General features: G+C 39.7%; 1 protein-coding gene across 1 annotated transcript in view; it reads left to right on the forward strand.

Annotated features, from left to right (window-relative positions):
* The window catches only part of adgrl2a (adhesion G protein-coupled receptor L2a), a 187,771-nt gene that overhangs the window by 17,439 nt on the left and 151,687 nt on the right, over positions 1-18,645 (forward strand). The window contains exon 2 of the mRNA XM_052074441.1: positions 10,853-10,941. The gene's annotated coding sequence lies outside the window, so the exon portion shown is untranslated. The remainder of the gene's footprint in view (positions 1-10,852; positions 10,942-18,645) is intronic.

An 18,645-nucleotide genomic window follows, 5' to 3' on the forward strand; every position in this document is an offset into this window, starting at 1 on the left:
CAATGTTAACCATTTAACCCAAACTTTTGAGTTTGGATTAAGATCACCGAGAGAAATGTAACAATCAACTAATAACTCTGAACATAATAATTGGTCCGGGAGATGGGTTAACTTTTAGAAGAAATGGTTAAGTGGTATTTGCAACGGACACCTTGACAACACCCTCGGGCTTAAACCCCTGTTTTCATGCACACGCGCACACACACACACACTAGCTCTCGTCTGTCATGGTGGTAGCTATAATTAGATTTCTGAGCTTGGGATGGTGGTCTCAGACTGATGTGTGTAAAGTAAATGGGCATCCTGATGTTATGGCATATGGTGCCTCGGGATGGCGCTGCCAATTTGCTTCTGTTCTCCAGATCCTGAGTCTTCACCTTCCTGCCCTACTCCTGCCACGCCATTGGTCGATGTCACCCCACAACCTCCTGACTCCGCCTTTCAATTACTATCACCTGTTACCTATTTAGTTTAGTATATAAGCACCCTGTTTCTTGTTGCTCACTCCATTTTTGAAGGGGGTTAGTTAGGCAGTTTAGCTGGTTCTGTTTCTTAGCTGTTTTATTACATTTCTTTTGTTTGGCATACTTCCACCAGTCCCTTGGTTAATTTATTGTTGTGCATTTAAGTTCCTGTCCTGTTACCCTATTCTGTTATCCAATACACCTACCTTTTGTTACACCGTTACCTTGTGTTGACTCTCTTCTTTGCCCCAGTGTACTCAGGTTCAATTTATTTATTTATGTATTTATTGGTTTAATTTAGTACTGTTACGTTTACATGGGTAAACCTATACTCTTTGGGCAAAAACACAGATGAAAGGTGACACCAATCGTCTCGTGTGTTGTTCTGAACGACGCACATTTAAAAATCGGTGGCTCAAATCTAATGGGTAAAAAACAGTATGGTAGTGCAATAATTTTGTTTGTCAAGTGTACTGCACTTGTTTGTCAACTGTTATGCACTTTGGCATCTCATGTTTTGAGATGCCAAAGTGTCATGAGCGATATTGCTCTTAAACTGAATATCTTGAAAAAGTACGGTATATCAGTATAATTAAGCATCCATGATCAACGCCCATCCCCCCTCCCAAAAAATAAAAATTCTGTAATCATTTGACATAAAGATCACTGATGCATATTTACACACCATTGGGGTTCTCTCAGAAGACTGTTGCTAAATATCTTGGAAAACCACAAAGTGGTGACATTATTTGGGAGGATTGCTATTTAATCACTTCGTGCAGCTGCGCCTCATGATATCTATTCACCAACAGTTGTTCCTCATTCGCATAAGATTGTGTGACTGAGAATCCAAAGATCCATTAGTGTCCTCTTCTTCATTTTGACACTGACTTGTGTATATCTGCCATTTTTATTCCACGACCGTTTCAAAAACGCACTGTTTATCTTTATTACTGGCCCTTAATCTCTTGTGACAGTTAATCAGGTTACAAGTTCTTGGGTCGCTTCATTTTATTTGACCACATTCATATTGTCTTTGTGTCTGCAAAGCCATAATATTTACAACTTGGGATAACCAAATGGTTCATTACACATCCTGTCCCCATCTTAGCGAGGGCTCTCATATAAGAGAAGTCGCCTGTGTTCCCTCAGTGCTGCTTAGATGGGCTGAGATTAATGTCTTCATGGTCTGGTCAAAGTGTCGATATCTTCACCAGCTGGGCCCATCTGTCATGTTTTTCCTGTGACACCCTGAACGTAACTCTTGTCCTATCAGAGAGGCCATCCATCAAAGTGGTAAACAGAGACATCTCCCATTAGCGGCCCTGAACACTTCTCATCATATACTGTAACAGACAAGCAATCATCTGGTATTATGTAGCGCCACAGGCTAATGTGAAATATTAACAGAAATACAGCACTCCAGCTGCTGATTGGATGGAGCATCTGTGCAAAGCATAATTGGTGTTTGAAATTGTGAAAATGGTGGATTGTATGAACATTTTTTACAGTGCCACACCGATTCACAAATGATTCTTTGTCTCATAAAATTTCATTGTACATCGGCCAATGACAATAAGGATTCTAATCATAAAGTGAGCAGACAAGTTGGTAAAATTATCTATACATCAATTTTCTGTTTCAATTGTCCATTGGACCAAGGACTGAGGTTCGCGGGTGAGCTAGAGCCTATCTCAGCTGACTTTGGGCAACAGGCTGGGTACAAGCCTTGGCAGGTGGGCAAATATCGATAAAATACTCACATTCACTCAAATGGACTCTATATGATTGAAATAATCAGAACGATTTGAGATAGGTCACAAAGAAATAAATGCAGTCACCTATCCTTTTGTAAAGATGTACACTATGTCTAAGTTCTTGGACAGCCACACATTTAAAAAGTCTTCCATGTTTCATTTCAAAAATCTTCCACGGTTGGAAGGTTATAGTATCTGTAACTTTCCATGCATCCACCCATTTTCTGATCTGCTTTATCCTCACAAGTGTCACGGGGCATGCTGGAGCCTATCCCAGCTGTCATCGGGCAGGAGGTGGGGGACACCCTGAACCGGTTGCCAGCCAATCGCAGGGCACAGAGATGAACAACCATCCGCGCTCACACCGACACCGAAGAACAATTTTGAATGTTCAATCAGCCTCTGCCATGTATGTTTTTGGAATGTGGGAGGAAACCGGAGTACCCGGAGAAAACCCACGCAGGCACAGGGAGAACATGCAAACTCCATATAGGAAGGCCGGAGCTGGAATCTAACCCGGTACCTCTACACTGTCAGGTCAATGTGCAAACCACTCATCACCGAGCCACCCTGTTACTGTATATAACCTGTAAAACTCAATTGATTTTCTTTCTTCAGAGGAAGTAAATTAAAAAAAAAAAACTAACTGTGATCGCACAAGTGTGCACATTCTCATATAACTGGGATGTGGCAAAATTCTGGATTATCCACATACACACACACATCCAAACTCATATTAAACAGAAGTCAGTGCACACCTGCCACCTCTTAACATGCCTCTGATTAACCCAAAAAATAATGTTAAGGTGTCTGATAGGTTTATTTCTTCCTAGGAGAAGTCTGAAGGTTCTGTGCTAAAATCGACATTACTAAAAGAATACCATACCTACAGGGAAGCATTGTGAAGCCAGCATAATGCTTTGGAGGTGTTTTTCTCCTCAGACAAAGTTGGGGGGAATTAGTTCAGTTCGAAGTCGTGTGCAATCAGTATGAACGCAAAACCTTTGGGGTTCTGATATAAGACAAATATGGAAGAAAATGTCAGGAAATGTTTTCTTGAAAACCTGATATGTATTTGGAGATAATCTGAGGTGCTTGTGACAGGATTCAGCTGCCTCCCATTTAACACGCGTTTCAAGGTGAATAGTTAATTCTGATCACAGCCACATCTGTTCGAAGTGGCTGTGCACACTTGTGCAACCACACTATATTAGTTTATTTTCAGTGGAACTCCCATTTGTTATTACTATTATTATTATTTGTTTTTTGTTTTTTTTGTTGAACAGATTATGGAACATGAATTTTGGAGACAGTTTTGACATGATTGATTGTGACCTCATTTGACCTCACGAAAACATAATTTGAATACATACACATACACGTGTGTGTGTGTGTGTGTGGGTGTGTGTTTTAAAACAGTACCTAAGTGCATGATATGTCATGACAGGTAAACAAAGTCTATTTGTTGCAATGCCTTTTTGTTTCCTGTGGGGGACAGTACATTCAGGCACAGTACATTTTCTTTCCATGTGTGTAACTAGCCATGTTGAATCCACCAATGCTGCCGCCCAGTTAAATACTGGAGGTTAGAGGCCACAGTCAGCTTACCAGAGATCAACCGTCTCATTCTTACCATCATACCCCCGCTTTTCTCCTCTGACACCTTCGCTTGGGTAATGCCGGCAATGTAGTGGTTGGAATAAATCCACACTGGAAATGAAGATGTGGGTTTTTGTTTTGTTTAGTAATGTTGTGAAGTTATGGAGATAAAACTAAAATATGTTTCACCCCGCAGCTTGGCTTCTAATGTAATTCAGACTCTACATTCCTCCTTATACATTCTTTGGTTTCCATAAACTATATAATTTTTTTACAGTCATAACTAAAACAGATGAAAATCTCAGCAAGGGGTGTGGGGGGGGTGGGGGTTCTCAAGGATAAAGTTGTTAAAGTTGAAGATAAAACATGAAGGTATCACAGATAAAAGATCAGATATTGGGTCAACGCGCTCTATTTACATACAGATCATGGTGAACCACATGGCATTTAAAAGAGAAGAAGAAGAAGGTAAAAGAGCAAAGAAATTGAGGACAGGTTTCCAGAAAGAGCGAGATACTGTTTCTTTTACTCTTTGAAACCCAAGCATGATCTGGCACACATTTAGAAGAAAAGCTAATTGCTTCAGCACCTCTGTGCAAAAACCCAGTCACTTGTGAGACCATAATGGGAAACAGAATTCCACCATGTCATGCACGGCATTTCTCCCTACTCAGTCAGATCATTGTCACCTATTTTCTCCGCTGAAAACAGAAATCACAATTAAACCAGTCGGAGTGCATCACGCGTATTGAAGAATGAAGCAAAGGACAGTTCAAATGAGTTTAATTTTCTTTGGTGTAAACAAATACACCATGTTGTCCCCAGACCATCACAGTAGGTAATTGGCTGCTATAACTCAACAGAACGCTTTGCCCTGAGCTACACATAATACTTCCTGCACTTAACTAAATCCATTTTTCAACCCTCAGAAGAGTTATGACACACTAATGCATTATTGTATAAATTTCTGATCAAGTTAGACCTCTACAAAACATGAAATGTAGCAAAGGTTAATCCAAGAGCTGGTAATTGTTTAAGAACCATTAAAAAAAGTTTCTCACGGTTTTGCTTCACTTCAAGTATGGTTTAATTGCTTAACTGTTGACTAGATGGCAGAGTGGCTGCTCTGAATCCTTTTTATTGTAACTTATTTTGGAAACATTGTAACCTCTCAATCAAAGAATAAGTTCCTGGGCACTAGGTAAATTTCAAATTTGTTCATGGAGTTTATGTAAGCAATAGCAGAAATAAAATGAAATTAAAAAAATGCTTCATGATTAGATTGTAACTGTCAACAACCCTTATTAAATGGCTTTTAAAACTATGTTAACGTGGAAGTGTCAAATTAATTAGTTTGTAGTAAATGTAAAAACAACAACAAAAATTGTTAAAAGTTCACTAATGTAAAAAAACATGTTTTTGCTAACATGCTAACCACCTTAAAATGCTGAAAATAATAATAATAATTTTAACCTAGCTACATACATCAGGTAATTACTTCAACTGTAAACTGCAGGTCATATCCATTTTATTCAATTTTTTTTTCTTCTAACATCACTTTTGAAGTTGGTTCTTTTTCAATAAGGTTACTAATTCATATTTTACAGCAGCCATGTAGAGAGTGGCAGTGGCATATCCATCCATCCATAGACAAACAGCAACCATTCAAGATTACAATCACACCAAATGACAATTTAGAGTGATCAATTAATTTACTGCAGATGTTTTTGCAATGTGGGAGGAAGCCAGAGTACCCGGAGAAAACCCACGCAGGCACGGGTAGAACATGAAAACTCCACAGAGGAAGCCCACAGCCCGGATTCAAACCCTAGACCTTTGTGCTATGTACTGTGAGGCGGACACGCTAACCAGTTGCCACCCCACACAAGAATATCAAATACAATAATTACTAAAATAAAAGTCTGTAAACATAAAGCAAACTGAGCAGAATGAGAGCATTATGCATGAGGCAAAAGCCATAAATAATGGACATTATATACAGCGTGCAAAATATTGTCCATGAATAAATAGATATTACGGTATACAGAATACACAACAGCGAATCTAAACAGCACGAAGCATAGTCAGCAACGCTGTATGTAGCAAAAGAAATCTTTCTATATGTCAATAGTCTAAGGCTCCAAGCTATAACAAGGCTCAAAATAAGCAGTTTTGCATGGAAGTTTGTGAGTCAAAATTCACATTTTGCGACTCAAACAAACACATTGACACACAAAACTGGGAATCGACATTATGTGACACAGAGCTGCCAAATGTTATGAAAATCACTGAATACTAACTCGTTATACCTGTAACACGTTCAAATTGTTCCACATATATATATAGTTGAAAACCCTTAAGATTTGAGAATGTGCATGCTGTGCTTTGAAAGAGTTCCAGGTACCGTGTTTTTGGCTTTCAACCTTATGTAAAGGGGGGAATGCTCAAACTGTTTAACCATGGGTTTAAAAAAATGTTATTTATTTATTATTTCTTTAATATTCTTTTTCTTGATCCCGCCATGACTTCTCAAACTCATGTTATTGTCTTGGTTTCTTGGTGAGGTCTGGTGTGATACAAGACTTGGTCTCAGATCGTGTAGTCTTGAGCCAGCAAGCGCATAAAACCCATATTTTGTTTGATTTAATTTGCTCTTAAAGTGTGACAGTTGAAAGGGGCCAGCAACAATTGTTAGAGTTCGCTTAAATGACCCGGATACAAGGAAACAGCATTCAAAGGAGTTCATGTGGCATGACTCCTTCTTGTGACTGCTTAGGAATCAACCATCATTCAGAATATCTTGCTCCCTCTCTTTTCTTCTTTTTTTTTTTAATTTCAAAATAATTTCTACAATCTTTATATGAGCGGAAAAGCCTCTCATTTTGCCTTTATCATGCTGGCACCGCTTTGCTTGCTGGTTTGCACCTGCCTTTCAGACATGGTATTTAAAATAATCCATCGCACTTCATCTCCGGTTTGATAAATAATAATACTTGGGTTAAATTCATCTACTTGCGGTTACTCATTCAAGAATGATCCAGAATGAACTGTTCAGACATTTTGCATGTTTGGCAGATGCAATCATTTTCCACATCTATTTGCGTGAGCAATAAAGTTAAAGCGATTTTTTTGCAATCTTTACTAAATTAGGCCTGGACATTGTTGAGTGGCTTTTGAGAACAGTTTTGGAGGGGAACTCTTCAAGGCCTATTTTTTCATGCACCATGGCAATAACATCAGCTAATTAAATGCTGCATGTACGGCTACTTTAAGTTGTTTTGATTTAAAAAAAATGTGAAGTAAAATGTACACATGAAAAGTGCAAGTGTAATTAAATACAATATGCAGGCTGGAACATGACCTTGACTCCCAAAGCTTCTTCAAGTGACTGTACGGGAATAAGATTTACATTAATGGATCGAAAAATGTACCTTTGGACACCTTTGAAACGTCAGAGAGTGGCATGACCCATCTTATTGCGTAAACATTACTGAAACGCAATTAATGGGCATTATTTTTCAGTAGATTTAGAAAACCTTTCACCTCTGACTTTCTTGCTTGTTCCTTCTTGAGTTTCAGAATGTTTGGCAAACCTTATATTCTTGCAGAGGTAATTATTTATTCATTAAAGCATCAAAGTGAGTGCTGCTGACTATTCTTTCAAAACTTCACATCCCTTGTACGGTGATACAGCTTCCACATTTTCACTTCCCTTTTCACTGACAAAATATAACCCGTCAGAAGCATAACGTATATGATTTATTTATTTATTTGGCTTGTTTTTACAAAGTGTCATTACTTTTCTGTATAGAGTATCGCTCAGCTGGTGAATGGTTACCAGAGGTGAAGCGGGTCTTATCTCGATGAACAAGATGAAAGGATCATGCATGCGGAGGAAATCTTTTCACCATTTGGTTTCATCTTTTGCTGGGTGTCTTGAAAGGCGCTTATAAATAAAATGTATTATTATTATTATTTGTCTATTTTCAATACCGTGTGTCCTCATTAGGGTCGCAGGAGAGGTGCAGCCGATCACAGCTGACATAAATATGTAACACACACGAGCCATGTTAAGCTAAATTTAGGGTTGTAACTCTTTTTTTTTCTTTTGAGCTAGATTTACATTTTTCTATTCCAAAAATGCGTCTTGCCAATATATTTTATGTCAGTGGAAATCCTTTTCATTTCCGTTATGAATGTTAGCCCATCTGTAAAATGCATGCAAGAGGAGAAGAGCAAATTTTGGATTATGTGCATAGGACTAATGCCCTGTTGTTGATTTCAAGACTTGTTTTGGGCTTCTGTGCGATGCTAGAAGGGTTGATGGTGTCGATGGCAATAGAGTAGTCTGGAACGGATCTCCATCTTCCAGAATGACAATGCCTTTACAGATTGACCGTGCACCTGCCATGACCTCAACCCAATTAAACATTTGTGGGCTCCGTTTGGATGTGCAGTCCTCACTAAAGTGGCAAACACCACCCGCACTGGCGACTTTTGATGATCCCTGAATGAGGACTGAATTGTCTCCCCACCAGTCATATGTGGTTGATGAGCCAGGCTATTGTTGACAAATTGGAAAAACCTATCAATTGAATGCCTTGCGTCTTTCTTGTCACAGATAGGACTTATGCCATTCAACCCAACAACAAACCATGTCCTTTGCAATAGGGTATCATTTAAAAGAGATATAAGATCAACCAAAAGTAAATTTCCCAACTTTTTTTTCTTTCCGTTTTCTATAGCTCATGACATTGATGTCATTTGTGCTAATTTGAATTCACTGAACTTGTAATGGCGCTCAACAAGCTCCGAGCGCCTGCACGTTTCAGTCCATATCTCAGTAGTGAAGCTGTCGACAGGTTGGTCCAAGTTCCCGCTGTGAGGCAATGGAACATAAAGCACGCTCCAGGTGAAAACATACAAGGCCACGCTCCATTAGATCACTCCCTTTTCTATTCCTGAGATGGCGTTCTCAATTAAAAGACCCTTGAATCTTGCATTCGCAACGCAGGTTTTACTACCCTCATAAAATGTGGTTCTTCGTGCGCACTGCTAAAACAAGACAGGGGCATACAGTATATTAGAAATTTATGCTGTAATTGACACTACTTTGTAAATGTTTTATAGCTTCACGTAGAACCTTTTGTTTCGCCGTGACACTCTCTGCCTCGTGTCTTTGGTGATTTGCCTGTTAGCAACCTGCACTTTCTCCCAAGACAATGGCCTGTTCGACTCATGCAGATGATTTGGTCATAGCAGCAGTGCCAAATGAGTTGGCTGCCAATTAGGGAGGATTCCACTTACATTTCAGGGCAAAGTCATACCCGTAACTGCACCCTGTTGTGATATGGCTTTGTAAGTAGACTCCAATAGATTCTGCTTTTGCACTGCAATATTACAATGTTGTTTTGCAATTCTGCACTCCTCAGAGACAGAGTGGTGTAAATCTGGAAATGCACTCCACGCTACGGCAGCGCGCGATGTCAAAAGCTGCCGATTTAAGTGCTCAAGCTGTATCGATCGACTGAGAACCATGACTTGGCTGGTCAGATTGAACGTTCGGGTCAGCGCTGTTCTTCTCAAGTCCTGTTAGTGGCTGTAATATCAAGATCAAATTATATGTCAACTGTCAAAAACAGGATGAGGAAAAAAGACGTCTCAACTGTGGAGATTTTAACAAAACTAAGATCAAAACAACATAGCAAGATTTGTGCAAGTTCATCAAAGATTTTTCCCTTTGAGAAATGGCAAAAGCAAAGATTATAGGTTCTGATCGCGTTGAATGTTAAAGTTGAATGATCATTGCCTTCTTGAGTTTGTCTTCAGGCGCTTGGTATTTGACAATACCAACACCAGACAGTACAAGATTTTGAATGGTGCAACTAATTTGCACTGCTGATACATCACCATGCGGGACACTTTTAGTGATTTCATTTGGTTCATGCTGAAAAATAGCTGACAGGAAAAAGGAACGTGAATCAAATTTGACTAAAATGTGATACATTTTGGCCGATAAAATGTCTATTATAGTCTCTCCAAGATTCATTCATTCATCTTCCAAACCGCTTGATCCTCACTAGGGTCGCGGGGGGTGCTGGAGCCTATCCCAGCTGTCTTCGGGCAGTAGGCGGGGGACACCCTGAATTGGTTGTCAGCCAATCACAGGGCACACAGAGACGAACAACCATCCACGCTCACACTCATACCTAGGGACAATTTAGAGTGTTCAATCAGCCTGCCACGCATGTTTTTGGAATGTGGGAGAAACCGGATCACCCGGAGAAAACCCACGCATGCAAACTCCACACAGGTAGGCCGGAGCTGGAATCGAACCCGGTACCTCTGCACTGTGAAGCCGACGTGCTAACCACTGGACTACCAGTCCCCGCTCTCCAAGATGTTTATCATTAATAGGTAATGACACCGCTTAATAATTAGGCATATGAAGTGAGATGGGTAAGATTTAATAATGTGTTAATTGAGTGGTACAACTATTAATGTGAATCCTGGCTAAAATGAAACTAAATGAATAAATCAGATGGTGACATGGGCTCGTCCAAAATATTTCAAGTCATAAGCACAAAAGACTTTTTGATGTTCCTGAATCTGAACATACAGTGAAGCGCCCTTTTAATTGAAATCTTTGGTTATTATTCCACTCGAAGAGTAAGCAGTCAGAAGGAGCTTACGGCTGTAAATCTCCCAGCTCTACCTCTATGATTGCTCAGGCCGCAGTGGAATAACGATTAGAAGAAAATCGCTAATCATGGCGGATGTCATTAGCATATTACCAATAACAGCATACAAATGGGAGGAAAAAAGGGAACTGCCTTATCATTCTGGTTAAAGTAGGAATTAATGTCATGTATAAATGAACACAGCTGCTTGACAAACAGAGACATTCACTTCCAAACATGAGTCAAGGAAGTGTGTAAAAATCATGTTTTATTTTTTTTTTCACTGTTTTTGTCTCAATCACTCAGCGAAGCACTTGATGCTAATATCACATTCTCTCTTTCTTTTGATCAGCTTTTGCAGCTGGTCTGCCCTGCCTCACTTGGATGCATCAACAAAGCGTGAAGTGGCCACTCTGATCTGCCTGCATGGGAAGAAATTAGGTGAATTCTTTTAACTTTTCAAACAAGCATAATGCAATCGAATATGCTGGATGCGAATCTGATTCATGAACTAAGGAAAGGTTCAGCGGGTGATTTTGCTTCAATTCTGCGAATCCCAGAGACATCTTTTCAAAAGCTCACGGCTGTGTTGTGTCACTGTATTTCAGTCCAGTTAAATAAATGAGTGAAAATGTAAATTCTTTCAAGATAAAATTCTGGATAATTTGTATAATGGGCCCTAATTTGGTCGACTGGCACATCTTCATTTTCGTGTCGGGGAAATGGTCCAGTTCAATGTGTTTGTGAATTTGGTAGATGTGCTACGCCTCACTGGGTGTTACTTTTGTGCGCTCCAGTGCACCTCCCAATTTGGTGACAGCATTTTAGAGTGGATAAAAGGTGGACTATTTGGCAGCGCAGTTGGTCTAACATTATTTGGGTGTATTTAATCGATGCACAGGCTGGTAGATTTGGCGCTCCGCGGATGTGGACCTCATGGAATTTCAATCAATGACACCAGTGTTGGACAGAGCCTCTAAATCAGGCATGTCCAGCTCCGGGCCTGGGGGGCCACCGTCCTGCCTGTTTTCCAGCTCTCCCGGCTGCAACACACCTGATTCAGATGATCAGCTCATCAGCCAGCTGTGAAGCAGCATTAGAACGTTCCTGATTATTTGAATCAGGTGTGTTGCTCTTGGGAGAGCTGCAAAAACAGGCAGGAAAGCGGCCCTTGAGGACCGACCTTGGACACCCCTTGCCTAAATCATTGTAGAAATCAATTCATTGAACACGTTCACATCATTATCATCTGAAAAATATTTCAATAGCATCCCTATCACTTTTGGGGTTGGGGGGAGTGTTCTAATTGCCCAGATGACACACATCACCTATTGCATCATCGAAATTAGGACCTGCAAATGTCATGCACAAACTCCATGCACAAATTTCTGTTTCACTAATATCAAGCACAGTGTACTTTGGTGTGCGCTCTGTACAGCCCAAATTTTGATGCAAATTTGGCATGTGGCGAGGATTGCTGAGGAAAGCATCACGTGCATCCCACAATGGCACACAGAGACCCAACAAAATACGAAAAGAAAGAAAACTGCACCCAAACTCACAGTAGGACTGCATCAAGAAGGAACATAGGGTGCTCTTCGCCAAATAATACCAATTCGGGAATGCTTGTTTGAATTTTAAAATATATTTTTTTTCCCAACAGTGGCAGAACAGGTTAGGCTCGTCTGTGTGGAGCAGAGGTGGCAATTTCAGGTCCAGAAGGTAAAAATGCTGCCACAGTTTGGGTTGAGCCTCAGGTGTTTCTTCAACTGGTAGGTAAACAATCTACCCGGGAGCCGATTGAGTAGAAACACTTGTGGCTAAAGCCAAACTGTGGCAGATTTTTATTTTCCGAACCTGGAGTTGCAAACTCTGGTGTGGTGATTTCAGATGCTTCCCATGCATGCGTGTGTTTTCTCACAGGCGTGCACAACATATATGTTATCTTAGCTGAAGAAATTGCCCATGCAGTAGAATATAATTCTTCTTTGTCTTCTGGTGCACTGTGATTGGCTGGTCATCCAGGGGGTGTGTTCCCTGCCGCAAGTTGAAATAACAGTTTAAAAATTCTGAAGTATAAAACTGATAACTTTAAAGTGATTTTTCACCATGATCAATACTAGCATGAAGATATGTTTACTGTTAATTTAAAAATGTCAAAACCTAATGGTCTCAACACTTTCGCACTAAAGTAGCACAATTGCACCAAGCACTATTTACAGCAGGGTATCAAACTCATATTGGTCACAGGCCACATTGTCGCAACAGTTTCCCCTCGGAGGGCCGTTATGATTGTGAATTTTGTTAAAAGCATATACATGTTTAACCACCTCCGTGAAGAACAAATTGATGGATAACTTGTTTTGAAATCAGAAGTCAAGAATAATGGCTTGCTCAAACATTATTTTGGATTAGATATGACAAATTAAAAATTTTGGTTCAGACTTTAGAAAGCATCATGGAAGTTGACATGGTTGATTTGCATTCGCGGGCCACACAAAATGATTCGTCAGGCCAGATCTGGCCCCTGGGCCTTGAATTTGACACTTGTGATTTACCGTATACTATTATCTGTAACAAATGTCAACCTTTTGAAATATTGATATCCAAACAGAATATTTTATAGCAAAAACTATTGCACCCAAAGAGTTAAGCTTTAAGACAAACAAGAAAGACATCATGCAGATCAAATTAAGTATTATTTGAGTATTAAGGGTCCTTAAAGACATGTTTCTCTTGAAAATGTTGATCCTATTTAGAATTGTATAATGATACGACGATGCATTCTACTGTTTCATTTTGTTGACTTGAATTATAATTCCAATTCAATGTGTCAACCAAATGAAACATTATTCATTAATTCATTCATCTTCCGAACCGCTTCATCCTCACTAGGGTCGCGGGGGCTGCTGGAGCCTATCCCAGCTGTCTTTGGGCAGTAGGCGGGAGACACCCCGAATTGGTTGCCAGCCAATCGCAGGGCACGCAGAGACAAACAACCATGCACGCCCACACTCACAACCAGGGACAATTTAGAGTGTTCAACCAGCCTGCCATGCATGTTTTTGTAATGTGGGAAACCGGAGCACCCGGAGAAAACCCACGCAGGCCCGCGGAGGACATGCAAACTCCACGCAGGGAGGCCGGAGCTGGAATCGAACCCGGTACCTCTGCACTGTGAAGTCGACATGCTAACCACTGGACTACCGGGCCGCCCAAATCAAACATTAATCAGAGAAAATAATCTGAGTACATATGATAACACGATGCAGGAGAGTACAGATGCACAACCACAACATTAGGTCCACTTTGTAAATCTATTGCGAGAGAGCTTTATCAGAATGCCTTTAGCAAGAGTAATTATGCTCAGCTTTGACTGACAGTTTAAGAGCAGTATTGACTCTTGTCGCAGCATGAGGGAGGCAATTCACCGTACTAGAACAAGGTTTCACTACGGTGCAGTGGTGATCTACACCCCTGCCTGCAAACTACAACCACAAAAAGAATCACATAAAATCATTAACCGGTGAGCAGATATAAACAGATAACCTCACCAGCAACCTATTCTATTTTTAACAGACATATCGGATTTGTAGACGAGCGGCCTATTTACCATCGAGCAGATGGGTTCTTGAGAAATCAAAGAATATGATCACAATACAAACATTTTGGTATTCCTCCTCTTGGACGTTTGAGGCAGATTGTCTCCATTTTTCAACATGTCTTCAGCTCTTTGTTTGAGGGAGACCCGTTCAATCTGTCTTGCTTCTAATAAACTGCCATTATTCCTCCCAACAAGGCCGCGCTCATTAATAATGTTTCTGTCAGATGCCCATTCTCTGATGTGAAAATGGAAAATATCATTAATTCCAGTTTCTGTCACCTTCTGACGGCTCTTGCAATTGTTCCAGTCGCTGAGTTCTGTTTCATTGTGTCCATACCTAGTGACCACCTATTCTTTACTGTCTCAATGGGGATGTCCAGCAAGGGAGAGCCACAATGGGCCTGGGAGATCTCACCACACATTGCAAAGCTTCTGTCCCAGCAACGCATTAGTCATCGGGGGAGCGATCGAGTGTAGAGCGAAACTCAAAATGCTGATTTATCACACTCAAGCAGATATTAGAGCAAAGTCTCTGTCGAAATTGGATCGGTTTTCTTTGTGGATTCGGTCACTTTCTTCTATTTGCTATTCACTTAAGTAGCTTCCCCAGCAACACTTTGGGATTTTAACCCTTAAGAGCCTACGGTGACACCAGTGTAACAAACACTTTGAACTCCCCAGTTTCTTTGTTTTAAAACTTTCTGTCTGACTTTAAGTTTGCTGCGACTGAAGAAGTCAGAACATTCTTTTATGAATTCGGTTGGATCTTAATGCTTGAAGAATGCTTGTGTTGGAACATATTCTGACAGGAACAAAAGGGAAATGGGACAAGAGCCCAACTTTGACAATGTGTTGAAGTTATAAGATAGATTATTGTGTTTCGCATGACACTTCATCTTCCTCACAGTCTTTCACCATCATCATTTTGAAGTCCCACAATTATAAGAGTCACGATGAATTCAGTAGTCTTGATGAGAAACTCGGGGCCCCCTTGGATGAACACCGTTCGTCAGAAAATAACGTTATTCAGCTTTATAGACATTTACAGAAAAGAGGCAAAACATTTTTTTTATAAATGGCTGAGCAGTGCATGAGGTATGTTAAAGTACACTTGGGATTTTAAGAGATGCTGTACTTACGTTTTTCCCTCATGAATAATACCCATACAGTAACTGACCATAACCAACGGCCACACCTAAAAAATGCATTGAAAGCATTACAAAAAAAATCAGATTGCAAAAAGAGTCAAAAGGAAAAGAAAAAAAGTTGTAAAATGAGAAGATTTTAACTGAGTGAAAAAACGAGTGTCAAAATTCACACAGACATGGACAGTCTTCATCTCCCCTTCAAATAACAACTTCAGACTTTGAATGCTTCTTTGTTCTCACAATGACAACTTCATTCTCATAATTCCATGACATTATTGGAGTTGTATCTCCCCATTTCAATGTATCCTTAAAAAATATTTGCATGTCAACCCCTACAAATTCCCCTCTTTATGCGTTTGGTGTTATTCACAAAGGCAGTGTAAAGAAATTGAATATCAGATAATAAATGTGAGCATAACACAGGGCAAAATCCAAATCAGTCTATCAGAAGGGAGGGGGGAAAAAAAACAAACGGTAGATCTAAGTATGCTTTTTATTATTCATGTGCAGTCCAGGAAAGAGCAAATCATTCATTTTATTATATGTGCCTGTGATAAACTATATTTACGGACAAGCTGTCAAGATAGCATTCTGCCTCTTCAGTTATTGCTAATATCATCCTCTGTATTCTGCACGCTGTCGCGCACCGGATTATATGACACAATCGCATAATACACCTCGGTTTGAGTTTCTCAAGATGGATAAGCTTCAAAATATATGATAGCGGACTCCATACATGTCAAAGGCAAGTGTGTGCGGACTATACTGTCATTTATCATCCATGTGCGCTGCGGTCCCGGCGTTGTATGTTACCGCAGCCCATTGGTTCACTTCAGTCAACAACATTGCTTTTAACTTTGAATGGTGGAGAGGGGGAGCGGGATGAGGCATGCACTCCCCCACAGCGGTGGCCCAGCCAAGACAAATGGACAGTCATGATAAAATGATGGGGATGTTTTTTTTTCTTTTCAGAAAATAACAGTGAATTTGAATGAGCTCTTATTGGATTGTGTTTTCATCCTCTTTTCGGCTTTTTTTCCTTCTCTCAAGTTTTCACAATGACTGCCTGATTTTTAGTCTACGAACAAACTAACTGAAGTATGCACATAGAAGTAGGGCACTGCATTCTGTCATTATGTCGGACAAAATGCTCAGAGGTTCTAAACATGTATTTATAAAAGGCCTAAATTTAGATGCTCATTATGGTATCTTGTAGCAAATGGTGCTTAACTATTCAGTTTCAGGATGCTCTGTTTAGACTATCTGTGCAGGAACTGCTGACACAGAGGGATTGAGCTCTTATTGCATATCATTACATGAATGAAATATGCGTATGATTAGATGCAAGTTGGAATTCCGAGTCGCCAGTATAGGTTGGTTGGACTGGAGGTGAAAGGCTGATAGCTGAAGTTCTTCTTTAACACCTCCATCATACTGTTTAAAGTGTTCGAGCAATTTTGCCTTTTTGCTTTTTGAAAACAAAAACAGTGTCAAATGCAGTGAGTGACATGCAGTGAAGTTTATGGCTGGTGAGGCACTGATGTGAGAATTTGAGCAAAACCGAGAAGCATATATGTCATGAAATAACCAGCCTGACATTAATTTGATCCAATTTTAATTATGAGTCCAGTTTTTATTTATTTATTTTTTTCATGGTTAGATATATCGGTAATAGCATCCACGTTTGGCTATTATTTGGAGTCATTTTTTTAGAATGGACAGACTGCATCTGTCACTTCATTTTACTCACAAATCAGCCAAGAAATTATTTTTCATCTTTCTGAATCGAGCGTAAACATGAGCAGAAAGAAAATGGAATCCTGTATGCATGGGAAGAGTAAGGGAGGAGCAGAAACGATCATGATAGATTAGCCATTTTGATGTGCCATTAAATCGTGTGAATTAAAACAAAACACATGCATACAAGCAAAATAAGTACTCTGAATATATTTCCTTTTTTGCGAGTAAATTTTTCAAAGCATGTATGAAAGATTTACTATCCTAACCCAACAACAAATGATTAGAAGCAAACAACAAAGTAACCCCACATTCTGAATTATTTTTCGACCCTCATTATCAAAGGCTCTTTTGCATAAAAATTACTATTGACACAAAACTGCTGAATAAGAAACAAATAGTGTAAGAAATCATCTTGGGTTTTTTGAGTTTTTTTTTTTTGTTGCAAAAATCAACAACTTCATTGTTTAAATATTATAATGTACTGCCACTTTGTAACTTTAGCGATTTCATTAAAACATCATGATGATGCAAGTTTGCATTGTGAAGTGCCTCATTTTTTGTTCAATAAGAATCGCAATGAAAAGCGTTGACTTTTTTTCCAGATTCCGGAATAAGCCCAATATTATATTTTAACTATGGTATTTAAACGTAGAAAGTGCTTATCTGTGAATGAAACCAAAACTGACCTCCATTTATTCCATTTTGAAAGCTGTCTGCTTTCCTTCTTTTCTATTTCTTCAGCCTCTCACCTCTGCATTGTCCGCTGTGTAATCCACAGTCTTGAGGCTCCAAACGTATTTGTGTTCATCTCATACACAATGACCATTTCCTTCAAAGACCCGCGGTGCTTCCGAAATCATTTATAGCTTCTTATGACCTGTGCGGCTCTCCAGGGGGGTCTTACACTGTGTTAGGGGAATGCAAAAAAGCCTGAGCCGACCTCTATCTTTCGATATACCTGGGATATATTCTTGCACACAAAGAATTTGCTCCCAGATGAGCCTGTGTGTATTGGTTTTCAAAAAAGCCATCCGTGCTCGTTGTTTGTGGTTCAGTAACGGGTAAACTCTCATTTTGCCGCATAAATTAGTCAGTAATTCTTGGTTCCCACAAGTAATATTCCACAATGAGATATGTTCCTTTCAGCTGGAAGGCATCATTCTGTTTTACGAGCCAGTCACAAACACACAATGTATGATGTGCATGGTTAGTGTGAGAACATTTAATCAGCACACATTAGCAACAAATTGGAGAAATCACAATATGATTAATAAAAATTAAAAACAAGTACACTGACAAAAAATGGTGTCTTGAATTTGCTTAATATTATATTGTCAAGTTGCTGCACACAATAGACTCATCCGGATTTAGTTTTTAAGTCGATTTGCAGTCTACTTTAGTGTTCTATTCTATATTATTGGAGGTAGAATGATGGTTGTTTTGATATCATTTTGAATTGTTGACCAATCACGATAGATACACATTTGTATCAGTAGCAGGCGGTGCTTTAAATAACATTACCTTTTTTAATTCTTAAGTGTATTCGCTGCTCATCATGTGCAGATGGACGATCGGAGTCCCCCCCCCCCCCACACACACACACACAAACACATATACACAAAAATCTATGTATCCATCCATCCATTTTCCAAT

The sequence above is a fragment of the Hippocampus zosterae genome, chromosome 8 (assembly GCF_025434085.1).
Source record: "Hippocampus zosterae strain Florida chromosome 8, ASM2543408v3, whole genome shotgun sequence".
NCBI lineage: Eukaryota > Metazoa > Chordata > Actinopteri > Syngnathiformes > Syngnathidae > Hippocampus > Hippocampus zosterae.